Consider the following 26,151-nt stretch of genomic DNA (forward strand, 5'->3'; position numbering starts at 1 on the left):
ATAAGGGAGTACGTGATTCCGTCTGCCCCAGCAGCTGTGTTGCGATTGCTGCTGCGAATGGCTGCGTAAACTTCGTCCACCGTTATTGGTCGGTCGAGGGTGTCATTGGCACGTCCACGATACGCAGCTTGAGATGCGGGTGGGTAGAAATCGCCAAAGCATTTTCGCCGGACTTGATCCAGCAGCTCATCGTCAGTACCCTCAAAGGCGTGTATGAGGCGCATGACTGACTTATTCGTCTTATTTTTTGTGCGAGTGGGGTCCATCAAAGCGCGCAAAATGTGCCACGTGTGGGCCGTGCCCAATGAGCCTCGAAGAGAGTCGCTAAACTGGGCCCAATTGAGTCGCGCCAGTTCTGTAGCGTACTGCTCTGCCTGAGTGGTGAGTGTGGCGATCCTTAGCTTGAGGCGTCGGTTATGTTTTTGCGTCCTTAATCTGCGGATGAGGCTCCTTCGGGCTTCCCACAGATGTAGCAGATGGCCGTCCACTTCCGGCAGTGCAGGTGTTCTGTTAATGGTGGTGGTCCAACGCTCTCGAATTTCTTTAAGTTGGGTGCACCAGTCGGTGAGGCTTGTGAGGCTGTCGAGTGAATATTCGCTCTCACGACGAAAGGCGTCCCAGTTTGTGATGCGTGCTTCTCCAATAGACCGACGCGCTGCGCACTCTGTAACCTTTGTGCGGAGAATGAAGTGGTCGTTGCCCAAGGATTCCTGCAGGTTGTCCCAGTTATAGTTTGCACGGCCACGAGCGAAGGTGAGATCGGGGCAAGTGTCCCTGCACACACTGTTGCCGATCCGGGTAGGGAACGCGGGATCCGTAAGCAGTTCAAGCTGAAATTTTTCAGTGGCAGCCGCAAGCTGTTTGCCTTTGACATCCGAACGGTTGTAACCCCAGCGTTCGTCGAGAGCGTTGAAGTCGCCGAGCAGTAAGAGTTCTTTTCCCTGGGCCAATCGGCAGGCACCTTGGACGAGGGCATGGAAATCAGTGGTTTTTTGCTTTGGGGCGCTATATACGTTGACAACGATGATACTTCGCTTTTCTCCTTTCTTTTTTTGCCTGAGAACTAGCTCCACAATCACATGTTCTATGTTGGTGTCTGGGATATTGTCTAAGCCAACTGCGGTTAGCGCTTTGTCAATCAGGATGGCCGCTTTGCCCTTCGTTTGACTATTATAGGACTCATAACCTGAAAATATGGGTGGCGTTCCGGGCTCCTGAAGCGCTATGACATCTGGCCGAGCAAGGTGTGTGTTAATGTACTGTTGGAGGAGGCTCCACTTTCTGCGGAAGCCGCGGCAGTTCCATTGCCAGACTTCTAAATGTTCGCCAATGAGTGGGGCTGTGCTGCCCATGGTTAATTCGTTGAGTGGAAAGGCGTGGGTATCGGAATCTCGGCTTGCGACGCCGATGTAGGAGTGAGGGTGAGGGCGCTGGGTGTCAATGCGGGGGTAGCGAGGATTTCGAATGCATGTGATTCCAATCCTAGTCTATGGTAACCTTGATCTGTCGTGGCGTGCGAGCTATGAGTGGCCCTCTTCCTGCGTATGTTTTCGCCTGTTTCAGCAATTTGCGCCTCGAAGAGTGTCTCGAGAGAGTCGAGGCGTTCTCCGAACTGCGTGAATACGGCACTGAATTGTTGCGATAGCTGCTGTGCGAGCGTTGAGAACATTTCGCGTAACTCTTCGCGTGTGACTGTGGTGTCCGACGCAGCAGGAATTGATAGCGCCGTTTTAGGGGTCTTCTGTCTCTTGGGGGAGGTTGGGAGTTTTTTTTTCGGGGGAGTCGGGCGGCGATCCAAGACGCGCCATTAGGGCATGAAGTTGAGAACTGTCCTTTGCTTGACGTGCCCTGACGGCCGCCAGCTCCTGTTTGAGTTTTATGTTTTCCGCGAGAAGGTGTTTGTATGCGGTGGACAGGGTATTGAGTGGAGCGGTGGGAGGATCTACATTTGCTGACCAGCTCACCTTATTGTCGGCACCGGCTGATGGAGTGGGATTGGGCTTCTCATTATGCTTGCTGGAGGCGTGCTGGGACTGTTGACAGGTGGGTTGCTGCTGCTGCTGCTGCCCCTTGGTCATCTGGTTCTTCGGATGCTGTCGCTGCTGTGGCTGCTGCTGTTGGCCAGGTTCCACAGAAGGGAGGGGCGGGAAGGACTGTGACCTCGAGCGTGAGCGGGAGTGGCTGCATGAGGTCTCGTTTTCCTTGCTGAACCACCTACGTTTGGGAGTGGGCGGGTTACGATGGGGGTTGCGGCCCCTGGCTGGTGCTGCTGGTTGAGGAGGTGGCCGTGGGCGCGGGGCCTTCAGTCTCTGAGAGCACTCTTTCGCGCCCGTTAAGTGGGCATCTCCACACAAGTGACATTTGGGAGCACAGGGGTGACCGTCAACGGGGTTGAGGATACCACATTGCTGACACACGGGAGTGTTTGGCGTGGGGCATACGTCTGAGCGGTGCCCCGGTTGTAAGCAGACTTGGCAGGCTTGTCGCGTCGGCTTGTACGGATGGCAGGCCACCTCCCCACTGTAATACAGTACATATCGGGGCAGAAGGGGGCCTTAAAAAGTGATCACGGCAGATTTGGTAGCACCAAGCATTCGTGCACTGTGCACTGTCACTCCCTGCGTGCGCACGCGGAGGTTGGCGGTGAGTTCTTCCGGAGTTGTGCCAGGGTCTATCCCATGAATAACTCCCCGCAAGGTGCCCTCAGGGGCCGCCACATAGGTATTGAATTCGTAGGTCTTCCTCTCAAGCGTGAGGGTGGTGATCCGACGAAGAATTTCGGCCGTCTCAACATGTGGCGTGCTGGCAATGGTGATGTTCGACCCGGGGCGAGTACGTATAATGAAATGATCACCAGTACAATGTTGTCGTGAATTGCCCGCCAGTGCTACGGCTCGGGAGATTTGATGCGTAGTGAAGTTCCGAATGGCCAGGCCCTTTTTCGGGCGCATGATGATCTTTATGTCCGTGCGTGGAAGCGGCGGCAGCTTCCGTCGTAGCTGGCGCGGCTTCTTTACGGGTGGTGGTGTTCGCGCCGGTGCGACGCCGGCCGCGTCTGCCTGCGCAGCAGCAGGAACGCTCGCAGCCGCAGCAGCCCCGGCGTTGACGTGGCTGGGCGGAGTGCTTGCAGGACCGGCCGGCTGCATCAATTACGCTCGAGCTTTGTCGAATTTTTTCTGGCGTTGACGCTGGCGACGGGAAATCGCCAGTTTCCAGTTGGCGTCGGTGTCGCTCGCCGGTCCCAGCGATGCAGACGATGTAGGATGGTGCACGGCAACTTCATCTTCGCTTGCCGAGGTGAGCTCGTCGAGGTCGAGAGATTCCGTGTTAACATGGGTGTCGTTGGGTCTGAATGCAGGTTGAACGCATCCGGTAGTAGTCACGTCAGCAGTTGGCGTAGTGCTAGCGTCCATATTGTTGTGGAAGGGGTCCCGCCGTTAGGCCTAGTCCCCCGTACTCGCACAGGCGAGCTGGGTTGACGCTTAGGCCCAGCGGCCAAGCGCTCACATGGGTTCTTCTGAAGGCGATAGAGAAAAATGCAGATGCTCTACAGCCTCGGGAAGGGTGTGCGGTTCCCCGGACAGTTAAAACTTGATGATCCGACACAGTGCCGGCGACGATATCGAAGTAATCCGGTCAACGAGAGCACAGGTTCGGCGGAGCGCACGCGACGCGCGTCCGCTCGCTCCGGCGTCCCGAACCGGTCGCCCCATATTCCTTAAGATGTCGGGAACTGGTTGTGTTTTGTGCGTGTTCAACTCTAGTTCTCAAGCCGCCTTTAGTCATCCTCGACACCTCGACAACGGCCCGCCACGCACATGAGAGTCTTCGTCCTTTTTTCGTTTTGTAGCGCAAGTTACACTGGCCGAGGTTGTGCAGTGTCACGTGGCTCACGGTGACCAGTTCTGCTCAAGCTCGAAGAGCTGGGACGTCACCCAGCGCACAAGTGGCACACCGGAGAAAGCCTGGAAACTCCTGGAATGACGTGTCACTAGTGGACTGGCGCCTGGCTCACGTGAGATCGGATGCTCGCTAGTCTGCCCATCCATCCTTGGTTTGTCCATCCGTCCGTTCATCCATCCGTGGTTCGTCTATCCATTTGTGTTCATCTGTCCATACTCGGCTGTCCACCAGGCACGGCATCAGTGCATAGCATCGCCTTGTGTAGTATAGTGTAGCAAATGGGTTGGAAAGGGAAGTCAGTGCTGGAGGAGGAGAAATGTGGTGGAGAGGAAGAAAGAAGAAAAATAAAGATAGAGCGTAATAAAGGAATAATAAGAAAAAATAGAGAAAAAAATGCAGAAAGGCAAAAAAAAAGAGCAACAGAGAGAGTATCAACGAAAGAGAGAAGTAGACAGAGAAAAAATACCGCATATCCCGCTAAAGGGAACTATGTGTGCGTGCGAAGCAGCGGGAACATTGTGAACGGCACCCACAGAAACTCGTCTACGTCGCCTTAAGCAGGTGCACCAACTTTCAGAACCTCTACCTGACTAACACAGCCGGTGACCGCTGCCGTGAAAGCTGCCGGTGACTATGACTATAGCACTGCTAAACAGCCAGTCCCTCGACGCACACGCCAGACATGTAACGTAATCTCGGGCTAACCAAAGCAGACGTGCTTCGTCTCACGGTCACGTGGAAAACCGCAAGACCGATGATCAACGGCTCCTAAGTGATCGTGTGTACTGAGGAAGCGTTTCGTTACCTTCGCCGCTGACTCGGGAGAGAAAGAGGGGGAGAGCGTAGTAGATGAGGGAGTGGAGGTGGATGAACATGAGCCGTGGGAGTATGGACGCCGCGCTACACAGGAAGCGTTTCCGACTCCGGAGAGAGAAGGGGTAGCGTAGAAGAGAGAAGGGGAAGAGACACGTCTGCGCAGTTGGGAGGGTGGACGCCACTGGAAAGAGGGAGGAACAAAGCCCCCTCCCCCCATCTGCTTCGCATCTAAAGAAGAAAAAAAAAGAGACGCAAGCAACGCGTCGTCTAGTGACCCGATACCACACCACCTGGTCAAGCCGTGCATGCGCAGCAGCTAAGCCACCCCACCGACAGAGACATTCCATGCAACCTCCGCTCGGAGCAGACGTGTTGGTCGACGGGGAGCGCGAGTGGTGATGGGCCTTTGTTTCGCTGTGCCAAGCTTTGTGCGACTTAGTGCTCGCCCTTTTTTTAAGATTATTTGCACTTCTCATCCTACCCGCCATGGTAATCTTGTCAATAAAGAGAACGAAAAATCGTGGTGGTCTAGTGCTTCTAGTGCTGGACTGCTCACTCGAAGCTCGCGGGAGCAATCCTGGCCGCGGCGGCTGTATTTGCAGTTGAGGTGAAATGCAGGAGGCCGTTGAACATTTAGACGCACAATAAAGAACCCCAGGTGATCGAAACTTTGGAAACCTCTCCTACGGCGTCCCTAATAATAATCGCAGTTTTGGAGCGTAAAACTGGGACATATATACGAATGGGTGCTGAAAAGTTCTTGGCTTTATCACCTTCCGTTTAGAATTGAAACATAAACGTATAGCCATGTAAGAGATTCATTTGATGTTAAGCAATTGTGCAACTTTTAGTTTCAGAACTAGTTTTTGTTTAATACGGAACGGGAGATGAAAGAGGAAAAGCAAGTTCCCTGTCTGTCGAGTTACTGGGCATTATGAGGTTTTCGTTTCTCCTGGGAAAGTCTGCAACTGCTATTTATACCGAGAATCCAAAAACAGTGTCCGAGAAGTGTTTTCCCGATGGCGCAATCAGTAGTTGGGTCACTCGTTTCAAGACATGCTACTTTCCCATTGAAGATGAACCCCACAGTGATCTCTCAACCACCTCAACAAATCCCGCCACACACTACGCTCTTTACAAGACGATTCTTGGTGATAGAAGAATATCCTCCAGTAACGTCGCCCAGTTCCTAGGCACCTGCCTATGCGTGTTGATTATATCAATGCCAGCATGTCACGCATGCGCAAGATTCAGCAATGTCGGTGCCTAAATGTTTGAGTAGAAAACACTAATCATTCGTATACGTCCAAAGTTGTGGATGCCAAATTGAAGACCCTGGCTTTCCAATCAGTCCACCACCACTTTTATTCACATGACTTGGTCCCTTCAGGCGAACATTCCTTTCCGATCGCAAGGAAACGCTTGAAGGGTTTCTATTCTGACGATATTGTTGACGTCAAAGATGCTGCTGTGAGCTGGTTTACCGACCTATTGAAATATTTTATTTTAAACGTACTCAAAATGTGAAGCAGGACAGAACTTTTACTTACAACCAAGGAAAGAGATATGACGTCCTCAAGTGCGGGAGGCGACGATAGTTAGTCAGCCAGGAGCCCGCACTCCATGGCGACTGCCTCTGCCAGCCCCGCGATTCAGACCTACTCATCGGGGTCAAAGCTGACCAGTGTGGCCTCTAGCGTCACGGTAATTTGCAAGCCCTGTGGGCTACCATGTATACACACACTGAGACAGCCTCAAAGTATGCGGAACCGGGTCGGGCCCGGAGGTTCGACACAGCTTGCACGGAGATGTAAGTGTTTTGTGATCTTCGGCTACGCCCCTTCAGCGTAGCCTTTCGGCGTAGCTCGGGGGAAGGTCTTCCCTCGAAAATTTTCAATCCTGCTTGCGTATATAGTATACTCGCACAAACAATGAATGTGGTGAAGCATAAGCAAACTCACGCACGAACATACGTAAAGTAAAACAGCCCCTCCCTCCTCCTCCCCCCCCCCCGAAAAAAGTTTCTGGCTAGCTGCTGCTTGGTATACATGTGAGAGTATAGAATTGGTGAAATAATGGTGTAAAAATAGCGTCAGTCGGAGGAGGGATTACGTTGAAGAAGTCTCCACTTTCGAGGCTGTGACTACATTCTTTCTGTGAAAAGGCACGAACATTTAGCACTCACTCGTATATATACTTCTCTTCCCAGCGCAGATTTTCTTTCTATTGACTTTTTTGCCCAAAGCTTCTCAAGTGCAATAACAAAGAAGTTTAAAGAAAGATTAGAAGCTAAGCTGGGACCACATCGAAAAAATTCTTTCCTATATTTCTTCTCGCGCCTGTGTGACCAGAATAAAAGGTGGTATAAAGACGCAGAATATCAACTTCGGGGCTGTGATATTCCTTTTTCTCCGTTTCACTTGGATCGAAGCCTTGAAAACGGCAACGCGACTGCAGCGTTTTCGCACCGTTCTGCCTTTCTTGAGAAAAAAAAAAGAACTAAAAAGAAATGAAAACGCTTATACATACCAGAGTTGGTAGGCTCCGAAATTCGGCCTTGTAGGTGGGGCATTTTGCTCTTTAAAGGAGGACTGATGAGGGTGGGATGCAACACAGGCGCTCGCGGTACCTTCTAGGTTTTGCGCTGTAAGGCTGCGAATAAATCTACAAACTTTGTTATGGGTATACTTTTAAGACACTATTTCAGTTCAATATGCGTAAATTTCCTTTTTATGTGTGACAGTCCATTGATTTCTACAAGTCCTCGTTTCGACTCACGATGTCACAGGTCTTCGCAGTGGCGTATCCATCCCCTACTTTGTTAGAGAGCAGCCGAAATCCTAGGCCGGTAATACGAAATAAAAATTCGCTTGATTTCGAGGACCATTCATAGCAATTATTTTGAGGGACACAATATTGAAAGATGACGCTACTGGCTCTGGTGCCATACGACGCTTTCAGATTGCAGCCGAATGGCACGTGCCTGGATCAGCACAAAAGGGGGGATGGACTTGTGCTCACCCTATAAACTTTACACAACAAATTTAACGTGCTATAGTAAAAGCCTGGCGTGGTACACCTGAACCGTATTCCGCAATACTAATAAGAGAGAACGTGAGCTTGCATGTTGTGCGAATACAGCCTTTCAGAAAAAGAAATATAGAAAGAAAAAAAAGTAAAGGGCAAAAAGAAAACGTGTCTTAGATAGGGCTAAAGGTGGCAGCACTGTCACCGCACTAGTGTGATTAGGTGTGGCCAGCAGCACGCATACAAATGTACGCAGCAGCGCTTTTTTCTTGCGGTGAGCGGTGCGAGCCGATTGTGGTGTAATAAAATGCGTTGATTGCAGACTACTCTTATTGCCGAATGAATCACACACAGACAACCTCGTGACTGCGATATGAATGTGATATGAACACTGTGTGAGTTGGCTAGCAATGATTGTCTTCTAGTGTACCCTTTTGATGTCACTGCACTGTCATGTTTCATAACGAATATCCTGCATTCATTAATCAAGATTCTTTTAGTTAGAGTTCACTAGTCGGAACTTACACACGCATATTGGCTGAGAACTGCGTGTACAGCCGTGGCGGTAAATCGCGAAATAATCCTGTGCAAACACGTTTTTCTATCCCCCGTGGTCGATTAGTGGCTGTGGCGTCGTGCGGTGGGTGCATTTGAGGGGAAACGGAATGTAATGACAGCCATGTACCGTAAATCTGGTGCACAGTGAGGGCACCCAGTGTGGCGCTGATAAGCCAAAAGATATAAAAAACGCTTACTTCGTGTACAGAAAGGATGTAAGTGAAAAAAAAATTAAAAAAGAAACTGCAGCTCGACTGAGATGGTGTCTTCGTGAAACTACTCTGAACATTAGCTATCGCAAATCTGGCTTTTGCCTTCCGTGACTTGTTAAAAAAAAAAAAAAAAGATTTCCGGAGCCCTCCACTACGGCGTCTCTCATAATCATATGGTGGTTTTGGGACGTTAAACCCCACATATCAATCAAAAAAGTAAATAGCAAAAATCAAGCCAAGCCCTGTTATGTGACATCACGAGAATAGCGGGATCTATTACTCTCAAACTGACGTATGTGACACCAATTACGCATGATTAAGTGGGGAAAAACTTATTTACAATTACACACGCAAGTCGCCGAAAGCCCTTTCCTATTGTTTTTTCTTCTTCATTTTTCAATATCACTCCGCCGATGTCCTCTGCCTGTCAAGCGACCGAAGGAAAGCTCAAGTCACACTATAAGGCGCATTAATATTCCGAACTAAACAGAATATTTTGTCAAAATAGCCGCAGTGTACAGCCTTTGAACCGAAAGAGAAAGAGAAAAAATATCTTTTTATTTAATCACAGATAATTGTGGTAACGTATACAAAGAAGGAGGAATTACGTTGAAGAAGTCTCCACTTTCATGGCTGTGACTACATTCTTTCTGTGAAAAGGCACGAACATGCATTTAGCACTCACTCGTATATATACTTCTCTTCCCAGTGCAGATTTTCTTTTTATTGACTTTTTTACCCTTACAAAGCTTCTCAAGTGCCATAACAAAGAAGTTTAAAGAAATATTAGATGCTAATCTGATTAATAAAGGTCACTTAAAATAGAACAGCTATAGAAGCAGGTGGTAGAAAAGAGAAAAAAGAGAAGATATACAGTTGAGGCGTGTGCAGGAGAGGTATTAAATGTGACGGTTCTGATGTTAGCCAGTATATTAAGCTAATGTCTTGTTTGGTAGACTGATGTCTTGTTCGCAGAGCATCATTATCATCATTGTCGTCGTCGTAGACCCATTTTATGTCTACTGCAGGACGAAGGTGACTCCGAATGATGTCCAACTCACGCACTCCACGAGCCGATCCTCGAATTTCATGATATCATCGCTTCACCTAACTTGTGGACATCCACGGCCGCGCTCCCTGACTCTCGCTATCTTTCCCGACGCTCTTACTGATAATCGTTTACCTGTCATCAAGACGTGAGCAGCCAGTGGCGTACCAACTCTATCGCAAGTAAGTGGGGAGGGGGGGGGGGCAAACAATTTACCGAACTTGTCAGGTGATATATATATATATATATATATATATATATATATATATATATATATATATATATATATATATATATATATATATATATATATATATATATATATATATATATATATCTGTGTGTGTGTGTGTGTGTGTGTGTGTGTTTCAGATTTAGGTTCATGTTAAAGAACCCCAAACAAGTGGTCGAAATTTGGTGGTTTTGGGACGTTAAACCCCACATATCAATCAATCAACCCACGATCATTCAGTCAGCATGCGCGCACTCTAACCGCTACACCAAACCACGCTACATAACCATCTGAAATGAAACAGGCTTGTGTAGGCACGGGCGTGAACATTCCTGCAGTTAGCCCAAACAACGGGTGCTTTCTCCACAAAGAGGAAAGTGCCCCTTCTTGCGGTGTTGGTGCAATATTTTGTACACATTTCGTTTTTTGAAAGAACAAAGAGTCCTTTTCAAGGTAACTGCGCGGTTACTCCAGAAAACTTTTTAGAGTGTATGTACGCGGTGAGCTCATCCTTGCTGAGAGAGAGAGAGAGAGAGAACTAAGCAGCACTGCGCATATGTGCTTTTTTTTCTCCTGCCAGAGTAGTATTTTGAGCTGTAAAAGACAATTCAAGTTGAATGCAAAACAACTAGCCCGACTGCTACTTAGGCCTTCATCAAGCAAAAAATCAAGGTCTTTCACCTTCTTCCTGGTCCAATGGGTCAAGCTGCGGGTTAAGCTTAGAAGCTGAGCTTCCCACTGTACTCGGGCTCACTGCTTTATTCTTCGCCACTTCGCAAACTGCTGCCACTGCTTCTAGTTACCATATGCAATGCTGGTCAGATTTATCAGAGACTGAAGCGCAAATCTTTTTGTGGTGCTTATAGTAAGGTAGAACTAAAGCATTTAAAAAGATTAGTCACAATCATCGGCTCACAGCAGCTTCTATAAAGCAGCGATGAGGCTATTCATTTTCGAAGAAAGAAAATAATTTTCCTGAAGCAGCAAATGCTCTAACTGGTCCATAAAACGATTGCTCATTCCCATTCATACCAAAGCAAGTACAAGACGCCTTGGTACCTTGTACTCTAGCCCGCTTTGCAATGCTACAGCACAAGGCGCGAAAAAGTCACATAGGTGGCGCACCGCAAGCAACATTCAAGGACAATCGTTGCAGCAGAAATTTAGGAAACAATTTACTTCAATAAAACATTCTCTAATAACATTTCAATTTCCTCGTAACAATACAATTGAGGGATTACTGTTGTGAAGGAAAACTTCGCTTTAGTTTGTTGGTTTCCCCAGCTTGCAGCTGGCACGGTTACCACTGTCAAAAAGCGGGGGGGGGGGGGGGGGGCTCGCGCCAGCTTTGCTTCCCCGGCTGGTACGCCTATGTGAGCAGCCAATCTTCGTTTATGAACAACGATGCTGTTAAAAAGCTAAGATAAAATGGATGACCGAAAAAGTCACATTGATTGATTGATATGTGGGATTTAACGTCCCAAAACCACCAAACCACCATATGATTATGACATACGCCGTAGTGGAGTACTCCGGAAATTTCCACCACCTGGGATTTTTTAACGTGCACCCAAATCTGAGTACACGGGCCTACAACATTTGCACCTCCATCGGAAATGCAGCCGCCGCAGCTGGGATTTGATCACGCGACCTGGGGGTCAGCAGCCGAGTACCTTAGCCACTAGACCACCGTGGCGAGGCAGGAGGTGGAGGAAGGAGAGGAAGGAAATGCAAGGAGGTGAACCAGACATGCGTTCGGTTTGCTGCCCTCATAAGGCCCGTGTACATGATTCGCTCGATTCGCTCGCAGGATTTCAAGCTGGACGGTTGTGCCCTCGCGATCTCCGACATCAGCGTAGCTCCCGCCGACTGGTTCGCCCTCCGCGGTCTCCTGACGGCGTGCAGCTCTCGCATTGTGGCACCCCGCCCTTGGACTGCTTCGACCGGATCCCCACTTTCCTATCTCTTTTTTTTTTCTCTCGCTTGGCTGTCTTCTTCTCCGTCTATTTTCCTTCTATTCGTTTTATCCCTCCTTCCCCCCACCCCTATAAGGCACTGCGCCGTGTCGCCTGAAGGCAGACAGAAATTAGGTGCCTTTTTCCTCTTCTTTCTAACCACTACCACCACCCACGCGACGGGGGCGGGCTGAGTTGAGTGTCGGGTTCAGCTTACCTCGACGCGCCCGAGTTTATATGAACTCACACGGACGAGTTGAGGTGAGCGGTGATCGCAGCGACGCTTTGCGTCGAGGCGAGCCGAAAGCCCGTCTTCCGGTACCGGTATCCGCTCCTCCAAGCCTGCGCTCTCGCCTCCCGCCGCTGTGGGCTGCGGTTGTTTACGCAGTTGTCGCTCCGCCACCGCGATGGCTGTCTTGGTATTTTTTTTCAGTTTGCACCAGCTGTACTTTATGGTTGTGTTGGTGTCTTGGCTAACACTGCACAACGCGATGGCAGCAGTGGTTCTGTTGCGGCACAGCGCTCGCCACAGGCGTATCCGCAGCCTGACGCACCGTCCCCTGTTCACCCCTGGCTGGTCTCTCCAGGAATTCGCCGTGATTCATGGTTTGTAACGCCTTTCATTTGTGTACCTGATGCTGTGGAAAATCCTTTGAAGCCCTGCACGCGAGTCATTTTTTGCAATAGTTGTGGCTTGTCGCTAATACGAATTAAGCGGCGCCCTGAACCTCGTTGAAAATTTTAAATTGAAAACAATAAGCAGTTTTTAAATGAAAATGACTAAAGACCCTCATCAATTGTTGGAACAAAGTGTACAGTTCCACCACAATTAAGTGCAACGTGTTCCTCTTGCCTCATACGCTCACCCTGTTTGGCTAATCTGATTTCTGTGGCTTTTGGACTGCACAGTGAGATCCTTACACGATGAATTTTTAATCTGAGGGCTTGTAATTTCAATTGGAATGCATTATACATTTTTGAGTAAAATTTCTATCGGCTTACGTAAAAATTCATTCGGCCGCATACCATTTTGCCGTAATTTTACACCTCTATTTCTATTGTGCCTCGTTTATGCTTAAAAATGAAAGTAATTTGCGATTTTTTTATATTTCCTTGCAGGATTGGAGCAAATCACTGTTTTCTCTCGTTGACTAAAGCTAGCAACGTTGTTATTTCATCATCTGTCCACATAGTGCGTGGAGCCCGCGAGGATGTCATCGTGCCTAGCGCGCGCGTGCCGGCTGACAGAGAAAGAGCAACGTCGGAGTGATGGGGACAGGGGAAGCAGAGACCGCGACGGGCGGGAGAAGTCACGAGCCGTCAACTCAGCGCGACCGGTTATACATGCCCTTTCTGAGCGCGGCGAGTTCGGTGAACCTGCCCTCTGTCTCCGGGTCGACGGGACTCGCCGCGACGACTCTCCGCCCCGACGCGTCCGCTTATACATGGGAAGGGCGAGTCCAGAAAACCTGTTTATGTCGACTCAACGCGCCCTCGTCGGGTCAATGTAAACGGGCCTGTAGGCGTGCGCAGGGTTCCCGTTCAGCGGGGGGGGGGGGGGGGGGGGCACCCCAACCCACCCCCTCTTAGGTGACCTGGAGGGCGCCCGACCCCTAGTCAACAGTCAATGTATGGAGCAGATTTTGCGCCCCCCTCTTAGGTAACTAGGGGGTGCGGCCGCCCCCTCTGGCCCTCTTCGTGCACACCCGCTACCCTACACTGTGGGGAAAGGATGAAAGGATTAAAAGAAAAAAATAGTGATAAATATGATTTCTTGGTGGAAAACCTGTGTGCCAGTCGCACTTCAGTCAACGTGGGGGAGCCCTAATAGATTATGACGTTTCGCACGGAAACAAATCTCATGACGGTGGCACCGGCGTCTCCGATTGGTCGTCTTCCCTTTGCATATATTTCGTGTAACCTGCAACGGTGCGTTAAACCTAAGGAATTTCCAATGAAGAACAGCTGATTCATTCATGGCGTAAGCACTTGACAATATCACTCTACAACATACGTGTATTTATTATGCCGAAGAAAATCTTCTATCGCCGACAGCTGTACGAGTGACCAACTCCAGATATGCTGGTGGACAGCCACCTTTGATAAGCATTGCTATAAGCCGCGCTAACTAGAAATTTGGACAAGGTTTCCGGAAAAAAAGTTTCCCCCATTCGTGTAATTGTGCGGAGGCTGATGTCTTTGAATTTTCCACCTTGATTATTGTCCTCCACGCCAGGTTTCTCATACATTTACGATATTTGCACACAAAAAAAAAAATATGTCACAAGCTGGAATTCCGCAAAATGCCCTAGAATATATACCTGGGTTCGCCTCAGATCTTTACCGACGTGTCTTGCTCTCAGCATAGCTCCCGCGGTTTATACATATGGTCTGCTCATGAGTGTGTGAAGACCATTTTGAGCGGTATTTACATCAGCTGAATTTATGCAAGAAAGGAAGCCATTCTCTACATCCAGATGAAACCAAGTGGATGGTGAGTCACCTTCGAAGATTCAAAAGCAGCCCCAGAGCATGTGCAACATGAATAAGGCTCGTAGCCAACATATTATGACCGATACATCGGTTATATCTATAACATGTCAACTGTTACTGACCACAGTATCATACATTTTCCGGTATATTATCTAACACTGTGGCTTGCTTGTAAATGAAAAAAGCGAATCTCACCGCTGAGGTTTGTATTTGAAGAAAATTCGGTAACTATATTGTACCAAACCGGTCGCTGTCGTATGAGTGGCTACACCTGATATGCTTCTCACAGGACCCTTTCAAGCTTGCAAGCATTGATTTTCGGTCCTTTAGACGGCCAGCTGGTCAAACGATAAAATTTTTGTGGCAAAATAAAGACATCGTTCGTGCTGCTCAAAAATGAAAGAAGATATCAAGGCTATGGTGCTGGGTGATATCAGCATACCGGAAAACGTCAACAGCATTCTAAAGAAGGGCCCGAAGTTAACCGATATGTGAGGTTTAACGTCCCAAAACCATCATATGATTATGAGAGACGCCGTAGTGGAGGGCTCCAGAAATTTCGACCACCTGGGGTTCTTTAACGTGCACCCAAATCTGAGCACACGGGCACACAGCATTTTCGCCTCCGTCGAAAATGCAGCCGCCACAGCTGGGATCCGATCCCACGACCTGCGGGTCAGCAGCCGAGTACCTTAGCCACTAGACCACCGCGAACGGACTAGGGTCCGAAGTTGAGAGTGGAACGAAAGATCCGGAGGCACGAGTTCCTGTTTATCGGTTGAAGGATACACCAAAAGGCTGGAGCGGAAGATAAAGAAAAATGCCTTCTGGACGAAGTAGACAGCCTCAGAAGAGCACCTTCTTCTAATGAATGCCAACCTGAACTTCACCAAAAATGGGGTTAAGTTCTTCACTGTCAATGGCGTTCGGCTCACTCAAGCTCATAAGGAAGAAGGCTTTTTCGCCATTCGCTCAGGGATATTCAACTTCAAAGCGCTAGAGGCCGCGGAAAAGAACTTCCGCAAGATCAATGCCAAATTAGAAAAAAAAGTAAAGTCCACAGATATTTCAGTGTGTGAAAGTATTGGGATGGAAAGACTGCGAAATGTATTTCTGAAGGCAATGTTTTAATGCGTTTTTTACGAAAAAATACACGTGACAGGATTCCGTTCAGAAGCATTCTTACCACAGGTGACGCGTGGAAAAGCCATGCCAGTCGTTATCTACTAAAACAACTGAATGTTTTGTAGGTCGAAGACCCACTTTATGGCAAATTTTTTTCGAAATTGTTGACGTTTTGAATAAAAATAAATCAGTTAGATGCGTTTTTTGGGTAGATATAGTCAAACTCTTTTATTTGATTTCGCAGAGGGACTTCCTAGCTTCTGCTGCTCCATGCATCAAAATGAACGGGACGGTTGCATTCCGAAATGCTGCAGGCGTTCCGAATATTAGCTTTACGTCTCTTTTATAGTTTTACCTGACTTCGATTATTGTCCAGCTTTTTGTGGATGAGAATGGAAGCACCAGTTTTCGGCCAAATCTTTGTTCAGGCATTGACAAAGCTTTGTTGGAACTTTTCGGTGAAGACTTTGCTATCACCTTTCTTATCATTTTGACACAATCTGACACAATTATCATTTTGACACAATGGTGAATGTGGCGTTCACCTCAACGCCACATTCACCAATAGCAATATGTGCAGCGTTGGTTTGTTGACTAACCCATATACCTGTGGCGCATTACAAACGGGCGAAAGCATTTTGCTAGAATGGCCGGGATACAGAGAAGAATGAACTTGTTTCCGCAGTAGAATGGGTCCCACTTCTTAAGTTCTCACTAGATCTCGGGAAAGTATTTGGTCCTGTGTCTTCTTTTTCGCAATAACGTGAAGTTTTCCAATTTCCTTTCAGAATATAATTTTTCGAAATAAGTGAACACGTGAACTAACTGAGGCTTTCCACGTGAAAGAGTGCGCATACAAGTGTATTAGTGAACCACCTGCTGTAATAGGTAACGAAGAGTTTACATTTTTTTGAATTTCGTATAGAGTTTTGTTGTCTGTTCTTGTTATATTTAATTACTCGTTCACACATGTTCAATGCAGAACGATGTGGCATATATTTTCTGATTTTCCCAAAATAAACAGTTAAGTGCTAGTTTGTCAACTTCGTTGTTCCTGTGTCTTCCTTGCGTTCTGCAGTTTTACCCTTAATAGGCTTCCTGCAAACGAGAAAAGCGCTTCATTGGGCTGTTCATAGACCATTGCGGTTTCCCAGAAACGCTTAATTGCTTCGCAGTTTACGTGAACTTGTCATCGGGAGATTACATGGAAATCGCAACGGAATAGTCTGACGTTGTAGCACTACAGCATGCCTCGTATATCTTATATGGTCTGGCACAACTTTAGTGAAAATCAGCAGACAATGAAGCCAAGAAATGTATCATCGTCATCATCATAAGCCTGACTACTCCAACTGCAGAACAAAGGCTTCTCTCACGTTTCGCCAGTCAGCTTGGTCCCATGTCGCCAGTCAACCTTTCACATGGATACGCCAAGGAATGTATAGGTGAGGTTGACTGTACTGCTTTAAGTGTATTGTAGTAATTGTGACATAGACGTGAAGCAAGTAAAGTAGACGACAATACAACCTACTAACACGGCGCTGACTGACACTCCCAGGTTCGCATGCACATAAATACCCGATACAGTGGATGAGAGGAGGTAATCGAGGGTTGCACGTTCGGTACATGCCAGTGGCAAGTTTTTTTTTTTTCATCATCATTGATTTCTTCACTTCCATATCACATTTGCTACAATACATCTAAAACAATACAGTTAACATCCCGTACACGGTTTCTGGCTTCATTATCTGCTGGTTTTCAATAAAGTTGTGTCAAACAAGAAAACGAGCCCTCCGAATTCTCTTCTTTCATAGATCCTACTGTTGGCACGTGAATTCCCACAAGTTACTTCTTCAATGTGTCATTTAATGTTTTGTTATGATCATGTGGAAGCATGAGAAAACTTTCCTAAACGAACGTATCTACGGCTTCACTGAGGTAAAAAAAAAGAAGCACCAAGACACTTATTAATAACAAGCTATATTTGAATTACTTGGGCGGCTTTGCCATCGCAATGAGTAATGTGATAACCGTTAATCTAACAGTAGCGTAGCTACGCGGACAGACTTGGAATGCGATTAGAATATAGGGTATACGGAGGGGTGAAATGAGACACGGGGCAAAACACCACATTTTGAATTCGCCGGCTTTTGTATAGCTAATAAAAAACAACTTTTCTTTGTTTCTTTTTCCAGTGATAAGTACTGTTCCTTGTCTACTTTTTAATGCGTAAACGTTGATGACAGATTGCAGCGTTCGCACGGGAAAAATTACGCTGCTGGTGCCAGTGTGGTCGTGTCCTGCCAAAATGGGCGAAATTTGACTCGGCCAGATTTTCGGATGCGTGCAAAAACTTAATCCTGCGCCAGTACAGTAACGTAAACATTTATAATGTTGCTTCAGACTACGAGCTACATAACACCAAAATTTTAGTTTGGTGCCCGAGGACAAAGCGGAAAATTTCTTTAAATTCTGGCTCATGAGAGGGGAAAATCGTGACAAAAAGGCATCCAATTGCCTTAGAGAGTGTCCTAATAATTGAACCAATAACTTACACCCAATATATATTGTATTTCTTTGTTTAGGAGATTTCGGACATACACGAGATTATTATATACAGCTTCCTGGCAAGAATTCGACATGAAAAGTACTGATTTCCGTTCAGGACATGACTTCCTCCATTCGCACTACATCGAGGTTTTTCTGTGTTTCCAGAGGTGCGCTCAGAAGGCGCATAAAAAATGGTGAAATCTCTGATGTGAAGTCCTTCACGAACACCTCTTGGGATTAAGTTTTAACTAAATTTCTGTAGTACCATTTTGAAGAAAAGAACAAGATCTAGAAAAATTGATTCTAGCACATTTTTAAATTAATTGTCTCACAAAGCCAGGCAAACGAAGTTAAAAGCCATGAAACGCCTCAGCAGTTCCACATCAAAACGGAAAAAGGGGTGAAGAAGGTATGTCAAACCATATCTAGCGTCTAATTGTTAAATAATCTATAGAGGTGCAAGATTTAGGCAACAGACAATATTAGTACAAAGAAAGACTGGCGGTGTTTGATCTGCAAGAAGTTTCGGAGCTATACAACACCACGTTTTGTCTAGATTCAATGCGTGGAGTCAAAAGACTGGGCTCCTTAAGACTGCGTAAGAGTCCACAGAGTGAATTTCAGGTCTTTGTACCGCAAAAACTGAAGGAATGAAGTTTTCTCACACTGTCTCATTTTGCCTCACGCAGGGTTTCGTTTTGCCACGCAAGTTGGGGCAAAATGAGACATCTGAAGCATTTTTATTTAATTTTAAAATAAAGTTTCGTACGGCGGCAACATGGCAATACTTATGTAGCATATACCTTGTACTCAAAGGAAAGTTTCTGCCTTGATGTTTAAAGGTAAACAGTGAAACAAAAATAAATATACACTATTTTAAAAGTTTTGTCGCAATTCACCCCACCCTACCTTAATTCATTGCAAAAAAAAAGTTATCCATTCGGCACAGGGCCGAAAAAATTATTTAAATCGCAACGCATCGCACTGTTATGGCTAGGATGTTTAGGAACCGTACGAGATGTACTGAACACGGTCGAATGTGCGTTGAGCTGTCGCGTTTGTCGCACGCGCAGCAGCCCGTTCTTCCTGTGTCTGGGCACGCATGTGAGCCCGCCTTGCTTCAGCGAGACTATAGCGTTCCATTGGAGCTTTTCCGCACGTCTTGTACGAGACGTGGTGGTATCACAAAGGCCGAATATCAAACAACGTTTTCGCCAGCGTTTGCCCGGCGTTTCATTCCATGGCGTCAGTCGACGCCATGGAAGAGCCATCCAGCGGCTTGAGGAGGCTTTGGCGAAGCAACGGAGAAAAGGAGCCGACGGCCCGTCTAACGGGCGCGGAGGCACCCGAGTAACTGTCGCCTAGTCGGAGCACAACATCCTCGAGGTATAGGCTCTGAGATTATCGGACTCTAATAGCCGTAATCTTAAGAAAAGGAACATCCGCGCCCTGTGAGGCTGGGGACTTCCTACACGCCGGATGTATAAATATACGTTATTTCTCTCTCTCTCAGTCAACGCCGATGATACCACGGTCACGGCCACTAGATCTCTCCCTTTGGAAAAGGGGAGATCGAGCGGCCGTGCCACAGTAGGGAAAGGCACAGTTGCAATTCACTTCTCCAAAACGTCCACCTCAGAATGTCTCATGCCATTTCTGTGTGGGCACAGAACTTTGAACGTGTGGGCACATTACTTTGAATCGCACTAGGCGTCAAAATATGTGAACTGCGCAACAAGTAGGCGGTTCAAAATTGCCCACCCATTACAAAGTGCGCAGGTGCGTCAGTACGCGGGGCACCTTACCGACACGTAAAGGGCACTTCGCGACTAAACTTGCAGTAGGAATTCTAGGATGTAAAGTCTGGAATGGTGCATTTTACGCGCACAAACGTTCCTGTCCTTACGGCATGGTTGAGGCTGATGCGCACGAGGCCCGATTACGCCATCGCATTCTACTCTTAAAGGTGAAGCTCAAGCATCTGCAAAGTTTTTTTTTTTTAACAGTGAAGCATTTCTCAGTGAACCAGATGCATTTTCACCATATCTATCTATCTATCTATCTATCTATCTATCTATCTATCTATCTATCTATCTATCTATCTATCTATCTATCTATCTATCTATCTATCTATCTATCTATCTATCTATCTATCTATCTATCTATCTATCTATCTATCTATCTATCTATCTATCCGCATACGTCTAGATGCTCTGGTGGTCGTCTCACTGAAATGGTCATAATAGAACATGGCTATATTACGAACAGGATTCATAGGCCACGTCACGAATAACGTGACTTCCTTGTCGCGTACGTCAAGAAGCCCATTCCACCATTCAAGTGCGGCATTACACACGTTGCGGAAATATTAACGCGGAAACGTTAAACTGGTTTGTGTCGAAGAAAATCCGGAATCGGCAATCTGGTTAGGCGCTGCTCGTGTACGCCGACAAACAGCTACTTATATGTTGCGCTCCTATATGAACGCTACGACGTTGCGCTACTCAGCGCAACGTAGCGTGCGCTTCGTTGCCATAAAGCTGACATCTCTGCTGTAACGTGAGTGAGGACGTAGAATCCTGAGCTGTATACGTTACACGCCAGTGTATTTGACGTGCCTAGCAGTTTCTCGAGGTGCGGACAACTGTTAAATTTACATAATGGTGTCTACCGCCACGTAACGCCTGGCTTCAAGCGGAAAATCTGGCATAGGCTGCTACTCGCTCACGGCTTCGCATGAAATTGATTCCCATATTGCGTAGGATCTGCCAGAATTTCGTTTATTTCATTTCAGTTGAAATACGATGGTAATATTTTCTTAAATGTATTATAATTCGACTCAGCTTGAATATTTCACTCTTCGAGCATCCGTCCAAGTTTCCCCTGCATGTATCACCCGTTCCCAGTATGACTGGCAATAAACAGAAACGTGGGAATCAAAGAGCCAAGGAGCGCAGAGCCGAAAGCCTAATCTCTCACGGGGCACTCGATAAATTCCTCTGTCGATTGCGTTGTATACTGCCACCCTGACGCTTTCTACACATCAACCAGTGGTGCGCTGTCTGCAGCGGGATAGACCCACCTTTGGTCAGGCGACTACATAGTGTAATGGCGTCTTTGGTGACGTTGTCTCTATTTATGACGCAATTATTGTGTCACGAGATGGCGTCATTGATCACGCCATGCGGCATTTTACTCTCAGCTTCATTTAGAATGTCTGTGAGGTCTTGTGATATTTTTGTATACTGCTCGTGTTGATGTTGATGACGATGAGTTTTCCTACTCGTGGGGCACATAAGGCTTTCCAGTCATCGTATTTCGATAGAGGCAAATTCTCTTGTATTATTATTATTATTATTATTATTATTATTATTATTATTATTATTACCAGTAGTAGTGGTAGTAGTGGTAGCTCTATAGCCGCATTAGTAGCACTACTAGTAGGATTTTTATTATTGTTATATAAGTCTTTGGCCTTGAAGTCCACTTCGCGGGCATCGCAAGGCAGGCAGCGTGCTTCTCCGCCACACTCCTCTACTCGTGGATCAAGCATGCTACAAAGCTCACTTGCCATTTTCCAAAGTATCACACCCCGCATCCATTTTCACTGCCCTAACAGTGTATTCATAATGAAGTAAAAAAATTTACAGCTCTCTCGAAATAAGCGTCGAACAAAACTTGCAGTTTCATATTATTGTCAACATGAGTGCGTTTCGCTTCGTGTGTGGGATACTTAGGTAAGCAAAAAGACTGCGTTGAATACGTATTTGCATTGCGCAGTTCCATTCATATACTCTAAATTCAAGGAAAATAAGCTTGCGAGGAGATCATTTTGGTTGCTTTGACACGAGCACAGTCGTACGGCTACAAAGAAAAGCAGAGACGCTTTTATTTGTAGCTGTAGGGCTGTAAACCATGGCTATTATTTCTTAGTCATCCACCGTTACAAAGAGTTGCTCTTGATATCTTTCAGAAAAATTAAGTTATAGTTAACAACTTCTAATACAGTGGAGTACTATTGACCGGAAAACAGGCACGCTGCGATGAAAACGCGTTATTTGTTGCTTGCATATACTGACCTGTATAGGGCACTACAGAATGCAGTGATGCTCACAGGTCTTCATCAAGAAAAATTATTTTGCCCTGCCGCGGTGATCTATAGTCTAAGGACTCGGCTACAAACCCGCAGGCCACAGGACGGAATCCTGCTTGCGGCAGCGCTGCAAGCAGGATTCGATGGAGGCGCTGCATTTCGCCTCCATCGAAAATGCAGCGCTGCATTTTCGATGGAGGCGAAAAGGCTGTAGGCCCGTGGGCTCAGATTTGGGGGCACGCCAAACAGGTGGTCGCCATTTCTGGAGCCCTCCACTACGGCGACTCTCATATTCATATGGTGGTTTTGGGACGTTAAACACCACATATCAACCAATCAGCAAAATGATTTCGAAGACTTTTACAGAGTCGCTACTGATGTGAGCCGTGGAAGAACGAATACCGTAATAACTGAGACGATGCCACTGCAGTATGAACATACAGCAAAACAACAGAAATGCCGACCAAGGTAAAATACACAAAAATTAAAAAAAAGATATTTCAACTGTGAAACAATGCTCCCGGGTTGGGAACCAAAACATCTTTTTAATTTTTGTGTATTTTACCTTGATCGGCGTTTTTGTTACTTTGCTCTATGTTTGTCCCCGACCAGATGGGATTCCGTTGGACTCTTGACTGCAGTATGAACAGTTCAGTATTATTCGCTGCAGCTTGGGGTTAATTGAGCTGCACCCTCCAGCAAGGGTTGCAGAAAACAGTGGCACTCTCTGCCTCAATCATCCACTTCTCCCTTTACCGATGAAAAATTCTTAGCCACTGAAGTGAACGTGTCCACAAGCCGGTGTTCACTGCGCGATACCTTTTGACCATGTGTTGGGCGCGTTACAACCCCAAAAAGTCCCGAACCTAGATAAGCTTATGTGGGTAACAATCGTAGCATGATGTAATGACATGTATACGAACATGCCTTGAGATCTCCGAGAGTGTTTTTGTTTTGCTTTTTTTACGAACAAAATAGACACGCCTGAGTTTCTCAGTTTCTCAGCCAATAGCGGCCATAGCGGACGCATTTTCGATGGAGGCCAAAATGCTTTCGGCCTGTGTGCTTAGATTTAGATGCACATCAAGGAACCCCATGTAGTCGAAATTTCTGGAGCCCTCCCCTGCGGCGTCTCTCATCATCATATAGTGGTTTCGGGACGATAAACCCCAACAATTATTCTGGTTGCTTTCTCAGCCACCGCGAAATATTACTATGATTGCAGTATCATTTTAGAAACAAGACCACTAATTTATAGCGATGTCGCTTTCGAAATGTTTCTTTTTGTTTTCGCGTTTCGAGCAATACTAGTAGCAAAGATCCTCCTACTTTATCGACGAGATCAGTTATTTGCGTTCCGGAGATGATAATAGGCGGAGCATCATTACGAGATTGCGACTCAAATAAGTTTAGCAACAAGCAAAAAAGGTTTTAAAGAATTACGAAAGAAACCACTTTGTGATCAACTCTATAATGATTCATTCAGGAGTAAGCCAGAAACCAAGGGGTAAAAAATTAACCACGCATAAAAGAAATGCTGATGTCCGCATAGTGTGAAGGTGCGGCGTGCATGCAGGTACGTATCATGTGCGTTGCCACCACGCTTAATAAACGTCTTTCACAGTTATGTTGAACTCTTTTTCTCCTAAATTAAATTGAATTAGACTGTGAGGTTCTACATACCAAAACGAAGGCATGCATGATTATGAGGCCTGTCGTAGAGGGTGAATCCAGAATAAAATTGATTCCTTAATTGAAATATATGGGTTCTGTCCCATTAAACGTCACTGAAATGCGTCTGCCGTAGCCGAGAGTCGAACCCGCGGGCTTAGCACCGTCACATATTGGCCGCTAAGCTACCATGATTTTTATTTTCATTTTGGATACTTTTTATTGAATAATATTTGGCTGATTCAACAAAACCTGTTACAACTTGCACTGCTCGTCAACAATCTAGTCAAGCTACAAGAACGACGAATGTAACCTGCTCCCACGCACTTTAAACGGCGAGAAAACTACTGCTAATGAAGCGAGGGGTGTTTTTTTTTTTCATGTTTGCGGAAGCGTCGCGAGCGGAAATTCAGCACTTCCTTGAGTTTTTTTTTTTAAGTGAAAGTGTCCTTACAGTTGTCATGAAAATGCGCAAATAAAAGAAATAATACGCTTCAGAGAAAACGCCTGATTCGTATGACACTGTTTTTCTGTGCGAAAACTGCACTTGTACGCCGTAAATAGCATGCTAAGCGAGAAAGTCTCCGACTAACGCGAAAATTCTGATACCGCTTTCACGAGTTCCCGAGTTCCTTATTATGCGTAAAAAAACGGATCATGTTCTACGTCGCTGCTGCCCCGTTTTCCACGGGGCGACCAATAAGCGGACGAGCGTATAGGGAAGTCAGGAGCCGGTCTTGGTTACAAACACCTCGATAAAAATTTGGGTAGAAGTTGTTGTGAGCCCAAACTAGAGTTGCTAGATGTCCCCAACGTAACGAAAAAATGATTATCCCAAAAGCCCCCTAAAAATACGGCACGATTTTTGCGAAGGAGCCCAAAAGAAAAAAAAAGAAGTTTAATCAGTTGTGTTGCTCTATGTAGTACTTTTATAGTGTTGTAAAAAAAGTCGCCCACATTTGTAGGGGAGGTTAAAAAGCATTAATCTCTTTGTATACAGCGAAAATACGCGCATGTATGAACAAATGAGCATATTTAATTTCAACATACTCTCTATGTTAGTGTCCACTCTGTATATCGTACGTTAGCCAGTGCAGGAGAACCATTACTTCTTGCCTCCCCCAACGTATGTTTGATTTCGACGCTAATTGCACAACGTCATGGATCAACTATATTTGCAGGAAAAACGCGAACAAGGCCGAGCAAACGCGACAAATTACTGGCAAATTTTACAAGCAACTCGGTGAGCGAAAAAAAAAGGGGGGGGGGGGGGAGACCTAATCCGCTCATTACGAGCGGAACTGGCTAAACTGGCCCCGAAGTGACAGTCGACACCAGCTGACCGTTTCGCGCTCACCTCACGACGAGTCCTCCGAGTTGTTCTTGCGCGCCGCTTGCCTTGGTGCCTCCTGAGTTCGCGAATTCGCGTGACCTCTCGAGAAGGACGGCAAGCGCAGCGTGGACGTCTTCCTGAGTGACCCTTCGGCCGGGACTTGTTCGAAGTGCGCGCGGCTTCCTTTCGACGAGGGAGGTTCAAACTCTTTTTATACTCGGACAACCCGAGCCGGAGCGATGACGCGTGCGACCACGTGACCAACGCGTGCTTATCCGCGTCCAGCTAATAGTTCGAACCCGGAGCAACTGACGACTCGAAAGGCGAGGGAAGAGAAGCGGCGCGCGCAGGCGCGGCCCGCCCGTCCCTCTTTCGTCCGGTCCCTTCGGCTCCCCTGGCGCCCCTCTTTCCCGGCTTATTCAGAGGCTCGCGCGATGCCGCTGGGAGATGCGCTTAGCGCAGCGCGGCTCAACTGTATTGCAGCTTGCGTTCGTTGTTGTCGCCACTTATGCAAACCGTGTGAGAAATGGCCTTCCAAAACCACCTGCGGCACTAAGTGCGACAGACACGTTTTTATCGCGCAATAAGCATGCCTCACTCATGAATTTGCGCGAGCCGAGCGCCGTCACCATCAAATGAACCAGTGTAAGAAATTCACCAACGCTCGTTTGGCGGGGAAAAAAATACAAATCCGCTCATTACAAGCGGAACTGGCTAAACTTGCCCCAAAGTGACAGCCGACACCAGCTGACGGTTTAGCGCCCACCTCAAGACGAGTTGTTCATGTAACTCAAGCGGAAGGGTGTTCATGTAACTCAAGCGGAGTGCCAGTGCGCTTTTCTTGGAGAAGCACTGCATGGCTTACCCTCTTCCAATGAAGTATAATAGCCGAACTGCATGACATTTTGCCACTATAAAAAGCAACACACAGAAGACATGAAACAACGGCTTAGGTGGTACTCATTTATTCCAAGCATGAAGCAATAACAATTGCTGGGGTTTAACGCCCCCAAACCACCATATGACTAAAAGGGACCACGTGGGGTTATTCAACGTGCACCTATATCTAAGCGCACGGGCTTCAAGCATTTGCGCTTCCATCGAGCTGCGGCCCGGATTCAATCCCACTGCCTTC

At 46.9% G+C, this 26,151-nt stretch overlaps 1 protein-coding gene across 1 annotated transcript in view; it reads right to left on the minus strand.

The window, feature by feature from the left end:
• CCAP (Crustacean cardioactive peptide) overlaps positions 1 to 25,188 on the minus strand; it is a 47,567-nt gene extending 22,379 nt beyond the window's left edge. Inside the window, exon 1 of the mRNA XM_037426396.2 lies at positions 25,041 to 25,188. The gene's annotated coding sequence lies outside the window, so the exon portion shown is untranslated. The remainder of the gene's footprint in view (positions 1 to 25,040) is intronic.
• Between the last annotated feature and the right edge of the window lie 963 nt (positions 25,189 to 26,151).

Source organism: Rhipicephalus microplus, chromosome X (assembly GCF_043290135.1).
Source record: "Rhipicephalus microplus isolate Deutch F79 chromosome X, USDA_Rmic, whole genome shotgun sequence".
Taxonomy (NCBI): Eukaryota; Metazoa; Arthropoda; class Arachnida; order Ixodida; family Ixodidae; genus Rhipicephalus; species Rhipicephalus microplus.